This window comes from Oncorhynchus mykiss, chromosome 22, assembly GCF_057628025.1.
Source record: "Oncorhynchus mykiss isolate SJ-2025 chromosome 22, ASM5762802v1, whole genome shotgun sequence".
Lineage (NCBI taxonomy): Eukaryota > Metazoa > Chordata > Actinopteri > Salmoniformes > Salmonidae > Oncorhynchus > Oncorhynchus mykiss.
The window spans coordinates 15,154,262-15,173,730 of record NC_143043.1 but is presented as its reverse complement, the minus strand read 5'-3'; the positions used below and the strand labels follow the sequence as shown (position 1 = coordinate 15,173,730).

Below are 19,469 nucleotides of genomic sequence, written 5' to 3'. Positions count from 1 at the left end.
TAATCACTTAAATAATATTTACATACTGTTTTACCCAATTCACATGTACACAGAACAAGAATATAAATGCAACATGCAACAATTTCTAAGATTTTACTACATTACAGTTCATAGAAGGAAAATCTGTCAATTTAAATAAATGCCTTAGGCCCTAATCTAAGGATTTCACATGACTGGGAATACAGATATGGAACTGTCGGTCAGAGACACGGCGCATTTGGAAAGTATTCAGACCCTTTGACTTTTTCCACATTTTGTTAAGTTACAGCCTCATTCTAAAATGTATTAAATAAATACAAATCCTCATCAATCTACACACCATACCCCATAATGACAAAGCAAGAACAGGTTTTTTGTATTTTTAGCAAATGCATAATTTTTTTAAACAGAAATACCTTATTTACATATGTATTCAGACCCTTTGCTATGACACTCGAAATTGAGGCCAGGTGCATCCTGTTTCCATTGATCAGCCTTGATTAGAGTCCACCTGTGGTAAATTCAAGTGATTGGACATGATTTGGAAAGGCACACACCTGTCTATATAAGATCCAACAGTTGACAGAGCATGTCAGAGCGAAAACCAAGCAATGAGGTCAAAGGAATTGTCCGTAGAGTTCCAAGACAGGATTGTGTGGAGGCACAGATTTGGGCAAGGGTGCTAAAATATTTCTGCAAGGTCCCCAAGAACACAGTGGCCTCCATCCTTCCTTCTTAAATGTGACTTTGGGACAAGTCTCTGAACATAGCAGTGCAGCAACGCTCCCCATCCAACCTGACAGAGCTTGAGAGGATCAGCAGAGAAGAATGGGAGAAACGCCCCAAATACAGGCTTGCCTGAGCTAACTGTAACTGAGCTAAACGACTACCGCCCCGTAGCACTCACTTCCGTCATCATGAAGTGCTTTGAGAGACTAGTCAAGGACCATATCACCTTCACCCTACCTGACACCCTAGACCCACTCCAATTTGCTTACCGCCCAAATAGGTCCACAGACGATGCAATCTCAACCACACTGCACACCGCCCTAACCCATCTGGACAAGAGGAATACCTATGTGAGAATGCTGTTCATTGACTACAGCTCGGCATTCAACACCATAGTACCCTCCAAGCTCGTCATCAAGCTCGAGACCCTGGGTCTCGACCCCGCCCTGTGCAACTGGGTACTGGACTTCCTGACGGGCCGCCCCCAGGTGGTGAGGGTAGGCAACAACATCTCCTCCCCGCTGATCCTCAACACTGGGGCCCCACAAGGGTGCGTTCTGAGCCCTCTCCTGTACTCCCTGTTCACCCACGACTGCGTGGCCACGCACGCCTCCAACTCAATCATCAAGTTTGCGGACGACACGACAGTGGTAGGCTTGATTACCAACAACGACGAGACGGCCTACAGGGAGGAGGTGAGGGCCCTCGGAGTGTGGTGTCAGGAAAATGACCTCACACTCAACGTCAACAAAACTAAGGAGATGATTGTGGACTTCAGGAAACAGCAGAGGGAACACCCCCCTATCCACATCGATGGAACAGTAGTGGAGAGGGTAGCAAGTTTTAAGTTCCTCGGCATACACATCACAGACAAACTGAATTGGTCCACACACACAGACAGCATTGTGAAGAAGGCGCAGCAGCGCCTCTTCAACCTCAGGAGGCTGAAGAAATTCGGCTTGTCACCAAAAGCACTCACAAACTTCTACAGATGCACAATCGAGAGCATCCTGGCGGGCTGTATCACCGCCTGGTACGGCAACTGCTCCGCCCTCAACCGTAAGGCTCTCCAGAGGGTGGTGAGGTCTGCACAACGCATCACCGGGGGCAAACTACCTGCCCTCCAGGACACCTACACCACCCGATGTCACAGGAAGGCCATAAAGATCATCAAGGACATCAACCACCCGAGCCACTGCCTGTTCACCCCGCTATCATCCAGAAGGCGAGGTCAGTACAGGTGCATCAAAGCTGGGACCGAGAGACTGAAAAACAGCTTCTATCTCAAGGCCATTGTTGGTTATTACTGCATTGTCGGAACTAGAAGCACAAGCATTTCGCTACACTCGCATTAACATCTGCTAACCATGTGTATGTGACAAATAAAATTTGATTTGATTTGCCAAGCTTGTAGCGTCATATCCAAGAAGACTTGAGGTAATTGCTGCCAAAGGTGCTTCAACAAAGTACTGAGTAAAGGGTCTGAATACTTATGCAAATGTAATATCTTTTTTATTTTAATACCTTGCAAAAAAATCAAAAAACCTGTTTTTGCTTTTTTATTTTGGGATATTGTGTGTAGATTGAGAAACAACAATTTTATCAATTTTAGAAAAAGACTAAAAGAGTCACATTGACTGGAGCAGGCAGTTCACACATTGCTGAGACACAATTTTATATTAGCATATTTTACCTCAGAAATACGTTAATGACTACAATGAAGCAGTAGGCCTTGTGGGAAAAGTCAAGGGGTCCGAATGCACTGTTTTCCACAAGGCCTGCTGCTTCATTTTAGCCATTACCTTATTTCTGAGTTGAAATATACTAATATAATTATGTCTCAGCAATGTGTGAACTGCCTGCTCTAGTCAATGTGACTTTCTCCTCCAGCCATTTTGTCCATATCCTGACGTGGTATCCAGGGGTGTGTACTACCTTGTGAAGGTTTGCTCAGACAGGTATCTGTTTGCTTGTGGGTGTGAGTGTCATTCTGTGATCTGTATGAGTATCTCTCTCACTCCCTAATATCTAAATCAACAAGCAAAAATAGCCTTCCCTTGAGGCGTTTACTCTTTGGGAGATTCATTGCTGTAATTACACCACGTAGATGAAGAGAGACTTGTCAGAACAGGACTGGGAGTGTCTTCCTGCATTTAAGGGAAATGATACATACCCATAGTTACTCCTGTAATATTTAGCCAACAAGTAAGATTAGTTAAAGGTAACTGAAGTTCAAAACTTCAGCTAGTCTTCAACTGCTCTTTCCCTCTCTCTCTCTTAGTCGCTGTTTTGTCCCTCCTGTATAGAAGGGGAAGGGTCGGACAGACTTGGGAAGAGGTGGCTGGTTGTGAGCATGTGCAGTCCCCTCTGGTGTGTAGCCTGACCAAAGAGTTTCTCTGACCGAAACCCCACCTACCACAGCCAGGTGTTCGCTGTGTTGGGGAACCACATCTCACGCCCGACCCACCAAGATGGCTTTAAACTCATCAACGACAATGAGTATCAGCATTTCCTCAGGGTTAAAGTTCAAATACTTTGGAGTTGTGTTCAGTAGCACTAAGAGCTTGCATACGTTCTCCATTTTAAAAACATCTGGTCCCTTTGGAGAGACTTTCAAGATGCAGTGAGTCATGTCAGAACCTAGCATATTAATTTCTTACAAACAACAGTTGCAAATTCCAATAAAACTAGGCTACATCGCGTATTGAAGTTTCCTTGCTTTGTCTAACAACACTAATGACTCTAGCAAATATGTTCTGGGTCAGAGTGCAGTATTTATTTAGTTTCATTGCAGAAATGTTTGTTAGCACGTTTCTCACACTGGCTTTATCCACAGAGGAAGCAGGCCTGCCCCAGCAAGGAGTGTTACCCTAGCAACGCGTGCCTCGGAGGGTGGAGTCTACATTGCATAACAATGACCATGATTTAGGAATCTGTTTCGGACTCAACAGCTAGCCTGATAGCAAAAAATGGCTCTAAAAAATATATGCTTTCAGCTAATAGGGAGAAGTATCCAACAAAATAACTACACTATGGCGTTTACTAATCATAAACTATTTACATATCATATAAATGTCAGTACGTTTGTGGACAACATTCTTACTTACTCAACCTTAAAGTCCAATACAGTGGTTTTATCTTGCTATCAAATAATTTCTGAGTAACGATTAAGTACCTTTTTATAGTGATTGTTTTCAATTAAAATGGTCAACAAGAAACAAAAATAGCTTCCAGATATTTTTTTAAAGACTGTCTGTGAGTGTTCTGAGTGGAGAGGGGAAACGGGAAACCAGCTGTTATTGGCAGAGGTTTGGAATGTTTTCTTACTGTTCTATTAACTCATTTACCGCCTGGTGATGTCACCAGTCAGGCCAAAACTACATCCTACCAAAACAGGCTAAAATTTCAGCCGGTCTTTTCAAACGGGTTTAACACTAAAGTGGCATTATTGTGATTTTGGCAATTTCGCAGTAATATGCCAACCTCATAGTGGGCCTTTAAAAAAATAAAAGCCTGGTTGCACAGCAGTCACTAAGCTAGTTTGTCCCTCTGTTTCCTGTAGCCCACCTGGATCTACCCTTGGTGAGTGAGAGCCTGTGACAGCACTCTGTGTGGACCTGAGGCCTCATGTGGATGGCCAACGAGATGTCTACAACAGGTTCAGCTACAAACGCCACATCAGACGCAAACCGCAACAGGGATGGCGCAACAGTAAGGACAGGAAGAGCATGATACGTACACTTAAATTTCTTTATCATGATCCAAACCTTTGAAGACTCAACCTGTGCCATATGGGTCAATTTGAAATTGAGTGACAGATTCAAACTCATTATAAAGCACTCACTAAATCATCAGAGGTGTTTATTAATGCATTAAATGTTATTTTTTTTTAATTGCTAAATATCTCTTCAGTGCATTCAAGCATGATGCATGCAGGGATTTTTCTGGATCAAAATGGGACTTAGGTGGTTGGCGTGGCCAATAGTGTGGTTGCTGATTTAAAAAATGTAGAGGCCTAGCTGTTGGTCACAGTGATACAATTTAGCTGTTTTAAAGCTAATTTGCTGCAATTCTACATGTTTTGCCATGAGGCTAAGAGAACATTTAGCAGTTTTAAAGCACATTTCTTGCAGTTCTACACATTGGGCCATGGCTTATGCTACTGTATCTGAATGTATCAAACATTATAATAAAATCAATGGGGGCCTCATGCAATAACACAAATATTCCTGAATGCATACTTTTTCAATTTTAGATTGTCCCTGATGTTATTTTTGCGATTGTAATACAAATATACATATTTCCATATTCCACAAAATATATTTTTTTGTATTTATTTTACAGTTTTGCCCGCCCGATACTTTTCTATGCAGAAAACCTGGCATGGTTTTGATGGTATCTGTTGTGTCCAGTACTTTGTGGACAAGGTGTCTCTGAAGGGTAAGACTCCCAGCAGAAAGTACTGTGTCTCCGTAAGGGTCTTAGGCGGCCCAGAGAGACGCAGCAGGAACTCATCCTACAGCCAACCACACTGTAGCTTCACTACTTCTAAGTACACCGCAGGCACGTGTGTGTGCGCATGGGTGTACACACATGAATCCATGTTAGTGGTCTTTGTGCCCTGACTCTCTCTCTCTTCACAGACCGGTCTCAGTGGTTTTGTGTCTTCTTGTGATGCTGTCTGAGCTCTGTACAGCCCTACTGGTTCACACTGGATTCATCTGTCTGAAACGACCTCTTCCAGAAATACTGTTATGTTGTAGACTGATACAGATATTCTAGCCCTGGCTTCAATCAATCAAATGTATTTTATAAAGCACTTTTTACATCCGCAGTTGTCACAAAGTGCTTTACAGATACCTCGCCTAAAATCCCCAAAGAGCAAGACATGCTGATGCAGAAGCGCAGTGGCTAGGCAAAACTCCCTAGATAGCAGGTTACTCAATCAGCAGGGATTTGGGACAAAGTAACACTGTCTGAAAAGTGTTGGGTAACTCATAGCATTAAGTCACATCATAAACCTTAGCTTAGGCCTTGGTAAAATGTTAACGTGAGGCTCACAGTGGAGACACAACACAGGAAAGAGCTGCAGGTGTCGCATATGCCTCCCCTCTGTTGTGTCACACACACGCCACCACTGTGATACATGTGCCTGTGGTTGTGCTGTGGTCACAAAGACAGAAAGGGCAGAGTGTTTAACAGACAGCTGCATCCCCCGCCATCTGCTTCTCTCTCTTGTTTGGTTAAAGCTGTAGCTACAAAGATATATATCTTTTTTTTTTAGGCTGACCTGAAAACATTCATATAGAAATGTGAGTTACAGATCTGTCATTCTCATTGAAAGCAAGTCTAAGAAGCAGTAGATCGGTTCAATGTGCGCTATGTCTATGGTTCCCGTTCTTAAGTTTAGTTTTTGCGTCTTTATTATTAAAAACGTTTGGTTTTGTACACCAGTTTTAAACAGCTGAAAATACAACTTATGTTATGGAAAATATATTTCACAGCGGTTTACACAATGACTGTTTTGTTTTATCACATTAACTGAAAAGAGGCGATCTATTCAAATTTTGGCAACCAGAAATGGCAAAGTGATTTCTGCATATTGCACCTTTAAAACAAACCCCTCTTTGTCTCTCTAATGCAGGGGTTCCCAAACTTTTTCACTCAGGGCCCCCCTTCCAGCATTTCTATGGGCACAAGCACCGTTCATGACAAGGGCTGCTGCAGTCACAAAATTGCTTCAGTCGGTGATTGTCAAGCAAATATCTGTCGGGCTCACGGTAATTGACCGTTAATTAACATAAGCACATTTAGCAACTCCTGGCTTCCACACATAGCCACTGATGCAGACCTTTAACATCTTCATTTGAAAAAGTCTAATAAATCCATGTAATATAGCCTACACCTTCAGTCAATCCATTGTTTATTTTAGACAGGTCTAAAGAAACATGACATGAAGAAAATGTAGTATTTCAGAAGAACAGAATAGCATACTCTGAGTTGTCCTTGGACCTGATAGGACCTGATGTGGCTATGCCATATGGCTGTGGGCTACACTAGTTAATTTAGCAGACAAGATTTGCTTAGAATTCTGTGGCATTATTTTATAGTATGAAAAATACAATACAAAAAAAAAAGATGAATAAAATAAAGGACATTTTCTCCAAACCATTTGAGGAAGTGCGTACATGCGGCTATTCTGTGTTGAGCGGGTAACAAAGAAATAAGTACTCCAATATGCTTAATTTAGAGTTATTAATGTAACTATATTTGTTTTACAAACATTGGGCTAAATGTTTAGATGTTTAATACATTGTAAGGCTGCATGATGAGACCTAATGATTTGAAAAAGTTGCTTGAAAGGCATGTACACACTTCGTCAGTCTCTCATTCACACTTTGAGAAGCACTTGATAGGCATCCCTTTGTGTGGCTATAATGCACCCTAAAAAAAAGCAATGCCTTTTGCAGCCCTTCTCCCTAAATACTGCCCGCTCAGAAGCACCTCTCATCTCACTCACATGGCTCTCCATCACGTGATCGGGTCTTTCTCAGGTTACAAGTGAAGACCGACACATTGGGGACGCAACTGCGCATGTCCCGCATTCCCAGGTGCATATTGAAGATATTGGAAGAACTGTCCACGTTTACTTTTCGTCAGCCAACAAGATGAGTAAGCCTAACGAACAGCAAAAGCACTAGCCAATCTACTATATCCCATAGTACCAAAGTTGACATATTCTGTGCAAGAAATAAATATTCCAAACACAGTCTGGGACAGTTGTGGGATGCGATAGATCCCAAATTAAAACAACCACTAGCATCAAAAAAACTTTTGTTTGCAATGAGGCTGACCCAACAGATCTGAACGTTTAGCTTAAAATGTTGAGTGCAGAGCAATGAGCACACAGCAGTAGGTTAGAAGCGTGAATGTTCCATTAGCGGGAAAACACCATTATTTCTCAAAAGTGACCACAAATGCAATTATGCATGTAATGCTTTTAATATAAACGTGCATTTTTATGGTGAAAATTATCTTCCCCAAACTTTAACCCTGAGCTACCTTTTGAGTTTGGATCCTGCGACGCAGTTGGCAACAGTTGCTGGGACCACTGCTATAGTATCTGTCCAGGCATCCTGCCGATCAAGGGTCTGATGAGCTGCTTGGTGTAGCAGCTAGCCTAGCTGCCACTGTTAGGTGCCTATCAAGCTAGCAGGGTTTCCTTGAGGGCTTGAACGCAGCCTGTGACGTGGTTAGCCCTTGTGGCTGGGACTGTGGATCGTTCCGGGCTTCTGACTGTATAGATCCTTGCAGTTTGTTGCTGTTTCCATCTTCCCTGCGACCTGCCCTGTCTGGAAGTGTGAGGAACAACAGCATAGCCAACATTGCTACATGACAAAGAGAAACGCCGGTGGGAGTACCATCGAGGACAGTGGTGTCTCTCTATCACAGGTGAAGGAACTTTTAAACAAACAAAAATAGTTCTACAAGCAGTTGTTACAACAATGAGAAAATAGCTTCAAGTGTTTTGTCCAAATACTGGTGGAGTCAACTAATAAAATGGACAACCTGACCAAAGAGGTCCAGGACCTGAAGAAGAGTTTGTAGTTCTCCCAGGGTCAGCTCAATGAGTTTAAACAGGAAAACAGTAAGATGGCAGCAGTCTTTAAGTCACTGAGGAAGGACATCAGTTCTGTATGTGAATCCATGATAACAATGACTGGGAAATCAGATTATCTCGAGGGACATTCAAGGCAGAACAACATTGTTGTGGATGGAATTGCAGAATCTCCGCATGAGATCTGGATGAAGTCTGAAGACAAAGTGATGGAAATTATCTCTGAGAAACTGAAGCTGGACCACAGGAAGATTGAGGTGGAGCGCGCACACAGGATTGAAAAACCGGCCCAGGTGACAGGCCCAGGCCTATAGTGGTGAAGTTCATGAGGTTAAAGGGCAAGGAAGCTGTTCTCGAAAGAGCCAAGAACTTGAAAGAAATGTACATCTTCCTCAACAAGGACTATCCGGAAGCTGTGTGCCACAAGAGAAAATAACATTCCGTTCATGAAAGCTACCAGAGAGCTTGAGCCTGGAAGGGATGGGTTCGTAGCTTCAACCCTGCAGCAGACACACACAGTTGCACATGCCAACTGGTTAAATGGACTGCTGAATGTTTTTTTTCTCTGCTTTGTTTGGTATTTTCCATATTATGTCTGTCTGAGAAGCTACCCAGGATAGGGATGGAAAATAGCCCATATTTTATAAGGTTCATGAAAACAGTAACTTGCTAACATCAGATAACGTTCATATATTAGCTATTGTTGAGACTCATTTAGATGATTTCCTTGGATGATACAGTAGTAGCAATACAAGGTTTATAACATCTATAGAAGAGACAGAAATGATTATGCTGTATATATTCAGAGCCATATCCCTGTAACGCTTAGAGAAGATCTCCTGTCAAGTGTTATTGAAGTGCTGTGGTTGCAGGGTCACCTGCCTCATCTAAAGCCTATTATTTTTGGGGTGTTGCTGTAGGCCACCAAGTGTTAAGTCAGTAGCTAAATAATGTGTCTGAAACGCTTGGTACTGTATGTGATTGACTGAATATTGACTGACTTTCATCAAGCTGTCTGCTCAAGAGGAAGCTTCTCACTGTAACCAGTGCCTGTAATCTGGTTCAGGTTATTAATCAAACTACCACGGGTGGTTTACAAGCACTACAGGATCAAGATAATCCACATGTTTTGATCACATTTTTTTACTAATTCTGTAGCACTTTGTTCGAAAGCTTTGTCCGGATCCATTGGATGTAGTGGTCACAATATAGTGGCTATAGCCAGGAAAGCTTCAAAAGGTGGCCTAAAATAGTGTAGAAGAGATCATTCAAAATATTTTGTTGTGACTCTTATGTGGATGATGTTACAAATATTAGTTGGTCTGATGTGATTGAGGAGCATCCAGCCGCTGCACTTGATGAATTTATGAAATGGCTTCTTGCAATTATTGATGAACGTGGCACCTGGTTGCGAAACTGACTGTTAGAACTGTTGAAGCTCCATGGATTGATGGGGAATTGAAAAGCTGTGTGGCTGAAAGAGATGGGGCAAAAAGGAGTGGCTAATAAGTTTGGTTGCACATCTGATTTACTGCAACTTGAGAAATGATGTGACTAAACTCAACAGAAAGAAGAATAAACTATTATGAAGCCAAGCTCAATGATACTGTGTAAATAATGATGGAGTGGGAAAACACTTTGGATTACTTTAAATTAAATTATGGGCAGAAAGATAAATTCAACTCGAACTTTCATCGAATCAGATGGCTTATTCATCACAACCATTTGATGTTGGCAATTATTTGAATGATTACTTCATTGGCAAAGTGGGCAAACATAGGCAGGATATGCCAACAACGAACAGTGAGCCATCATGCATAAAAAAACAGATGGTTTGTATCCCCCATATACATAACGCTCTATTGGTTGCAAGAATTATATATAATCATTTAAATTGAAAAACTTAAGTTTTGAATACAGTGTTTTGTGTGTCAGTTCATAAACCATGTGCCATGGAAACAGGATTGTTATTACTGTACATATGTTGTCACAAAGACGAGGTACAAGGAACCGTTAATAGCGTGGGCATGACTTATACCACATTGCTGAATTAACATAAATGTGTCAAGTGGGGGAGTCTAGGCTAACACGCTGCTAATAAAAGCTAGGTTGTTTCCAATCTGCTCGCTATTTGATTTGTTCCATTGTGAAGCGTTGACCACAGCAATGGTTTAGTGTTGAGGGGTTTTCCCTTATGGGGGATTGTATGAGGTGACCTTAGTCACAGGCTCACACATGGTGTCAGAAGAGGAGCAACGGTCTCTTTGCACTATTTAAGACTGTTTTTTTTTAATCAACATATTTCATTTAAAACATATTAACACTGTCTGACTCTTTGCAGAGATAAATACAACACCAGGAGAACCTGCTTCCGGTGTCCTCAGTGCATTTAGTTCCACTATCGTCACCTTCGGGAAGCAGTGGAAAGGATGGAGAGAGTAAGGACGGCAGTGAGGCAGTGATCGAGATGGAGGGGAAGATAAATAGTGGGGGAGGAGGAGGGCACGAGACACGAGGGGCCGCTGTCGATCTGTCCTCTCTCAACCCCCTCTCCTCTTCCTCCTCTTCTTTCTCTAAAACCGAGGTGCTCCTACCCCATCCAAAAACACTCTCCGGCCTATCCCACTGTCCCGTCCACAGAGCTTAAGACCACCTCTGAGACAGTGTCCAACCGCCCTCAATGTCCTCTCTTCATAACGCAAGACCAACAAGGTGAATCTCTGCTTAGACCTGACTGCCTTTCAATGTCCACATCAAACAACTGTCAACTATCTGTGTCCTCACAAACCAGTCAACTTCCAGAGCCAGCCAAGTGTGGTTCATTGGGACAGGACTTGAGCTTCAGTCTTTTCTCAGAGAGAGAGAGACTACATGGACCGTAGAGGGATTACAGCAGATGAAAGAGGAGGAAGGGAGCGGTCACGTGATGATGTGGCTTTTCATATGTGAAAACGTGTTTTTGGAACACTTTGTGACATTTCAAAACACTTCATATGTTCCTAACAGTGTAGTTTCATGCTTTCACATGATTTCATATGTGAAATGTCACATATTTCACGTATGCTTCAACATGTGATAACATGAAACTACACTGTTAGCCATTGCTGTAAATTTAGTGGTACATTTTATAGTCATTATACGGTAGATTTTTACAGTAATATACACTACCTGTCAAAAGTTTTAGAACACCTACTCATTCAAGTTTTTTTATTTTTTTTTATTTACTATTTTCTACATTGTAGAGTAATAGTGAAGACATCAACTATGAGATAACAAATGGAATCATGTAGTAACCAAAAAAGTGTTAAACAAATCAAAAGATATTTTATATTTGAGATTCTTCAAAGTAGCCACCCTTTGCCTTGATGACAGCTTTGCACATTGTTTCAACCAGCTTCATGAGGTAGTCACCTGTAATGCATTTTAATTAACAGGTGTGCCTTCTTACAGTTAATTTGTGGAATTTCTTTCCTTCTTAATGCATTTGAGCCAATCAGTTGTGTTGTGACAAGGTGGGGGTGGTATACAGATAATAGCCCTATTTTGTAAAAGGCTGGGTCCATGTTATGGCAAGAACAGCTCAAATAAGCAAAGTGAAAAGAAAGGCCATCATTACTTTAAGACATGAAGGTCAGTCAATCTGGAAAGTGCAGTCGCAAAAACCATCAAGCACTATGATGAAACTGAAGCAAGTCCCACAAGGACCACCACAGGAAGACTCAGAGTTACCTCTGCTGCAGAGGATACGTTCATTAGAGTTACCAGCCTCAGGAATTGCAGCCCAATTAAATGCTTCAGTGTTCAAGTAACAAACACATCTCACCATCAACTGTTCAGAGGAGACTGTGTGAATCAGGCCTTCATGGTCAAATTGCTGCAAAGAAACCACTACTAACGGACACCAATAAGAAGAAGAGACTTTCTTGGGCCAAGAAACACGAGCAATGTGTTTTAGACCAAATTTGGGATTTTTGGATCCAACCGCCGTGTCTTTGTGAGATGCGATGTAGGTGAACGGATGATCTCCGCATGTGTATTTCCCACCGTAAAGCATGGAGGAGGTGTTATGGTGTGGTAGTGTCACCAGCAAAGCACAGTCTGATTTTTCAGGCACACTTAACCAGCATGGCTACCAAAGCATCCTGCAGTGATACGCCATCCATCTGGTTTGAGCTTAGTGAGACTGTCCTGTTGAAAAACAATTGATAATGACCCAACACACCTCCAGGCTGTGTAAGGGCTATTTTACCAAGATTGAGAGTGATGGAGTGCTGCATCAGATGACCTGGCCTCCACAATCACCCGACCTCAACCAAATTGAGATGTTTTGGGATGAGTCTGACCGCAGAGTGAAGGGACAGCAGCCAACAAGTGCTCAGCATATGTGGGAACTCCTTCAAGACTGATGGAAAAGCATTCTAGGTGAAGCTGGTTGAGAGAATGCCAAGAGTGTGCAAAGCTGTCATCAAGGCAAAGGGTGGCTATTTGATGAAACTCAAATATAAAATATATTTAACACTTTTTTTGGTTACTACATGATTCCATATGTGTTATTTCATAGTTTTGATGTCTTCACTATTATTCTACAATGTAGGGGAAAAATAAAGAAAAACCGAGGTTCTGTGTTATGCACTATAGCCCGTTACCATATCATATGTGATTGAATATTATTTGCTGTTGGCTTGTGTGGGTGTATGTGTTATGCAACATAGCTGACTTGAAACATTGTTAACAGTTTCAGGGCCATGAGCCTTTCTCATTATGGAAAAATACAGAATAACATGAAGACAGGAACTGTGCATTGAGTTGGGGGGGGGCACATTAAGAACGTAGTGTTGCGGGAACAAACAGTCTTTTGTTAGATAACAGGAGCCAGGTGCCTGATAACTGTATATTCTACACAACTACAACGACTGACCGCTGAAGCGCTTAGGGGGCTGGGACCAGCCTCTGCGCCAATAATCAACGATAGGCTGGGTGAGTCTAAACCACGCCCAGTCTCTACTCTGACAGGCCGGCTCGGGCGCGGGAACTACCTCTGTCAGAGTATATTTATAATATCTTTGTCAGGAACAAGTCAGTTCTCTGTTTGCCCTGCGAGGTGGGACAGAGAGCCCGTATATACGAAAATGTACCACTTATTGCTTAGCTAATAAAAAATACATAGTATACAATCGGTGACTCAATGTCATATTTATCCTGATACCAGATTCGAATTCACGCAACCCTAACACTAGGTGTTCTAAAACTTTTGACCGGTAGTGTATGTATTAGTGTTCTGCTATATATTTACTGTCAAATGCAATGCGCTTGGGTACTTTTTGGCCTGTCCTGCAAATTAACTTGGCATGCCTCACTTGCAATTGCATTTAAACCTATAGGATAGCCTTCTTTTGATGGCCTATGGCACAAACAGGATCGGTGGGTCCCCCGTCGGACTGTTGAGCTAACCTAGGCTAATGTGATTAGCATGAGGTTGTAAGTAACAATAACGTTTCCCAGGACATAGACATATCTGATATTGGCAGAAAGCTCACGTTCTTGTTAATCTAACTGCACTGTCAAAATTAGAGTATCTATTACAGTGAAATAATACAATGCTATTGTTTGAGGAGAAAGCACCGTTATGAGCTTGAAAATGTATTAATAAACCAATTAGGCACATTTGGGCAGTCTTGATACAAACATTTTTACAGAAATAGAATGGTTCATTGGATCAGTCTAAAGATTTGCACAAACACTGTTGCCATCCAGTGGCCAAAATCTAAATTGTGCCTGGGCTGGCATAATACATTATGGCCTTTCTCTTGCATTTCAAAGATGATGGTACACATGTTTTTCTTTGTATTATCTTTTACCAGATCTAATGTGTTATATTCTCCTGCATTAGTTTAACACTTCCACAAACTACAAAGTGTTTCCTTTGAAATGGTATCAATAATATGCATGTCTTTCCTTCAGGTCCTGAGCTACAGGCAGTTAGATTTGGGTATGTAATTTATGGCGAAAATTGAAAAAAAGATGTGTATCCTTAAGTGGTTTTAAGAAAAAGTAACAGTGCTCAGGGACACTTGACATCATGTCCTAGATTAAATCAGATCAAGTGTAAACACGCAATAGCCGACACCCGCATAGCTGGTGTTTTGGCGGTGTCAGAGGTGTAGTTTCTTACTTATTAGTGACCTTAATTCATCAATCGAGTACAAGTGAGGAATGAAAAGCTGCAGACACTGCCCTCCATGGAATGAGTTTGACACCTGCTGTAAAACAACACATTTCACTGAACCGATCTGGTGTATATGACAATAAAACATGGTGTATTTTTTATTCCGATAGATGCTTGTGGATTTGATAGCTCTAACTCAGTTCCACCTCCGACACCGTCATGCAGATGTTTTCTATCGTGAATCTGATAGAATCTAAGAGTGCATAAATTCTCTCGGGATTTGAACTTGCAACCTTTCGGTCTGGAGTGCATTAATGTCTCAGCAGTGCCACCAAGAACATACACTACCGTGTAGCGTTTGGGGTCACTTCGAAATGTCCTTGTTTTTGAAAGAAAAGCAAATTTTTTGTCCATTGAAATAACATCAAATTGATCAGAAATACAGTGTAGACATTGTTGTGCAGTCTCGAAGGCCAGCATCCCGGAGTCGCCACTTCACTGCTGACGTTGAGACTGGTGTTTTGTGGGTACAATTTAATGAAGCTGCCAGTTGAGGACTTGTGAGGTGTCTAATGTACTTGTCCTCTTGCTCAGTTGTGCACCAGGGCCTCCCACTCCTCTTTTTATTCTGGTTAGAGACAGTTTGCGCTGTTCTGTGAAGGGAGTAGTACACAGCGTTGTACCAAATCTTCAGTTTCTTGGCAATTTCTCGCATGGAATAGCCTTAATTTCTCAGAACAAGACACGACTGACGAGTTTCAGAAGAAAGTCTTTGATTCTGGCCATTTTGAGCCTATAATTCTGAGCCACAAATGCTGATGCTCCAGATACTCAACTAGTCTAAAGAAAGCCAGTTGTATTGCTTCTTTAATCAGAACAACAGTTTTCAGCTGTGCTAACATAATTGCAAAACGGTTTTCTAATGATCAATTAGACTTTTTTAAATGATAAACGTGGATTAGCTAACACAACATGCCATTGTAACAGGAGTGATGGGTTGCTGATAATGGGCCTCTGTACGCCTATGTAGGTATTCCATAAAAAAATCAGCCATTTCCAGCTACAATAGTCATTTACAACATTAACAATGTCTACACTGTATTTCTGATCAATTTGATGTTATTTTCATGGACAAAAAATTAGCTTTTCTTTCAAAAACAGAAATTTCTAAGTGTCCCAAAACTTTTGAACGGTAGTGTATATTCACAAACACTAAAAAATAAGAGTACAGTTACTGTACAAGTGTTGTTCCCTGGTGCACAAAAAGGTCAAAGATACATATACATAGTGTACCTTCACATAGGAACTCACATGGTAGTGGTCAGTACCTTTTTGGGTACACGTGCGGATAATAGTATAATTGTAGATTTTTCTACCCAATATATTAAATAAAAAGCTGTGTTCGTAACCATGTGGGAGGTGGGAATTTTCCTGATGTGAAGTTATGAATACCATACTGGATGCCTTCACGTGCTTTGAAATGGCTGGGAATCGCCACTTGGCTAATGACCAACAAGCTGCGTCAACCATCATGCTTGTTGTGACGTGTGTGTGTGTGTGCTGGGAGTCGGGAAACGAGTTCAGGGAGTGAATCATTTAATAAATAAATGAAATATAATACAAAACAAGAAACACGAACAACACAGAGACAGGGAACTGAAACAGAAACAATAATGCCTGGGGAAGGAACCAAAGGGAGTGACATATATAGGGAAGGTAATCAGGGAGGTGATGGATTCCACGTGTGTCTGATGACGAGCTGGTGCACGTAGCGAATGGTGACAGGAGCGCGCCATAACAAGCAGCCTGGTGACCTAGAGGCCAGAGAGGAAGTATACATGACAGTACCCCCTCCCTGACAAATTAATGGAAGTATGGAGGAAGTTTTGTGCCAATAAAAACAAAGGGTAAAATATGTGTCCAAAAAAACAAAAATATTTTCTGAGCTTTCTTATATTCCCTACATATAGGACAGACAGTTCAAAACCTTATTCCTCATGATTTATTTACTTGAATCTGGGCAGCTTTTAGCAAAATGCACAAATGCATTCATGTAGTGTTGCACCGTATACCGGTACCACGGTTATATCACAGTACCGAAACGTCATAATACTTATGATACCAACATTTTATAATACTGTAGTACCGTTTCATATGATAATACCACATTTTTCAGCCCTGCCAATTACACTTGTTTTATAAAGTCAGTTTTCTGCGCATCTATTCCTCAATCAGTTTTTGAAATATAATTTAGTCGTGATAGCGAGCTGGGATAGTGACCCTGATGAGTCTTCTGTGTTTACATTTCTGCATTTGATACATTAGAGCAGAGCAAGTCAAGTTAATACATTGTATAATTTAATCCCTGGTATAACCAAAAGCAGAGGCCAGTCTGAGTAGGCTCTGCAAGTTTGTTGTCACGCAGCCTCTGAGTGCCAGGGAGGACAAATACAGCACAGCTGTGCGACAGGCATGCTTGCAGCTTTACTGCAAAGGAAACGTCTTGTCTTAGCTCAAACGGTTAAAAAAATATGACCCATATTAACAGAGCTGCCTTTTTTATTCCTGCGTAATTTACCATGTTGTGGACCGTTTTAAACTAATTCCAGGTTGCTAATTATTGGTTTGATAAACAAAAATGTTCAGTCATTTTATCTAGTTAACAACCTGCTAACTTGAGTGTATGTCTAGGGAAATTTGATTGGTAAAGGAAATGGGTCTGCTACACTACTCATTTGTACTTATTATGGATCCCATTATTTGCTGCCTTGGCATGGGGATCCATATCAAGGCAGGTCCTACAGGTCCAGAAAAATTAAGGCAGTTCTATACAATTAAAAACATTACATTGCATTTCACAACACATTAATTGTGTGCCCTCAGGCCACTACCCTACTACCACATATCTACACACAATCTGTGTGTGTGTGTGTGTGTGTGTGTGTGTGTGTGTGTGTGTGTGTGTGTGTGTGTGTGTGTGTGTGTGTTCGTTTGTCTGTGCCTGTGTGTGTGTGTCTCTTCACAGTCCCTGCTATTCCATAAAGTCATGTGTACACTACACAATTTTGGCCACGGTTTAGCTATCCTAGTCAAGTTTTTGAGATTGGAGACAAAATCCCCATGTCGCTGCCTACTCGGGCGCATGGCCATCACTGACGCTTGTTTAATGTGAGCGGGTCAGAGACGCAATCTGAAGGCTACCGATCTTGTGTTTGAGTAGTCCCAGACGTCCAAACATTTTCAAACATGTTTGATTTTATCAGCACAAAATCTACAATGCTCTTGTAGTGTGAGATGTGCAACGACAGGTTTTGAGAAAAGTGATCAGCAATAGCCAATGAGAGTTCGCCAGAGAAGAAGCCAGTGAGATGATGACGTTGGTTTTCATCTCCCAGAATGTGTAGACTCAACCAGGAGCTACTACTAGTATGCTTTTGTACTTGTCTTTAACCAAAGCAAAAGTGTCATTGCTACAGCTCTGAAGTTCACAAGCAATGTTATTCAATTCAAAATGTTGGCAAGATATTTCAACTCTGGCAAGCGTGAATGTCTTACTGAAAACATTTGAGGCTGCTTTGAGCCACAGCTAATTGTAGCTACTGTGCGTTAAATCTAATCACATCATTGTTTTTGTGAGACCACGTGGTATCGAGAATCATAACGACCAAGTGAAGAATCTTGCAGTGTGTGACCCCCCGTCTGTGCCACATCGTTTAGTGTGCGCACCACTATGTTGGCAACACAAAAATAACTACAGGAAAGAAGGTTGTTTAATGTGAGAGGCTCAGCGATGTTAGGATTTTGAAAGTCGTGTAGTGTACACCTGGTTTAAGGTGTATTTTTTTTTTAATCTGTTTTCTAAATTTGATTTTACTGCTTGCATGAGTTACTTGGTGTGGAATAGAGAAGTCATGGCTCTATGTAGTATTGCACACCTCCCATAGTCTGTCCTGGACTTGGGGACTTTGAAGAGACCACTGTTGGCATGGCTAGTAGGTTATGCATGGGTGTCTGAGCTCTGTGCTAGTAGTTTAAACAGACAGCTCGGTAGTGGTGATGAAGTCAATCTCTCCTTTACTTTGAGCCAGGAAGATTGACATGCGTATTATTAATGTTGGCTCTCCGTGTACATTTAAGGACCAGCCGTGCTGCCCTGTTCTGGGCCATTCGTAAGTCCCTCTTTGTGGCAGCTGACCACACGACTGGACAGTGGTCCATGTGCAACAAAACAAGGACCTGTCTTGTTTATGGCGATGTTAAGAAAGTAGAGCGGTGCTTTATTATGGACAGACCTCTCCCCATCTTAGTGACTGTTGCATCAATATGTTTTGACCATGACAGTTTACAATCCAGGGTTACTCCAAGCAGTTTAGTCTCCTCAACTTGCTCTTGCTCAACTGACTCTATGTGGATTATTTTGGAAAGGCTTCCATTAAAGAGCACTCTCTGTGTTCTGTTAGACTGGTAACTCTTAATCCACAATATAGCAGGGGATGTAAAGCTATAACACATGTCTTTTTCAGCAGCAGATTATGGCAAAAGCTGCAATGAAGTCTAACAAACCAGCATCCTACAATTTTGATATCAATTTCTCTCAGCCAATCATGAGTCATTTGTGTAAGTGCCGGACATGTTGAATAAGCTTGTTGAAAATCTTGTTAATTTGTTTATTGTGAAATAGCATTGTATCTGGTCAAACACAACTTTTTCCCAAAGTTTACTGAGGGCTGGTAATAGGCTGATTGGACTGCTGTTTGAGCCAGTAAAAGGTGCTTTGCTATTCTTATGTAGCAAAATTACTTTTACTTTCCTCCAGGCCTGAGGGCACACACTTTCCTGTAGGCCTGATTGAAGAGATGGCAAATAGGAGTGGCAATATCGTTCGCTATCATCATTTACCATCCAAGTTGTCATGAGATGTGCTAAACTATATTTAAAAATATTTATCTCTTTCTGGTACTCCTGAAATTCTGTTTG

General features: G+C 41.6%; 1 pseudogene; it reads left to right on the top strand.

The window, feature by feature from the left end:
* Positions 1 to 8,424: 8,424 nt before the first annotated feature.
* Positions 8,425 to 11,256, top strand: LOC110502048 (uncharacterized; annotated as a pseudogene).
* Positions 11,257 to 19,469: the final 8,213 nt, after the last annotated feature.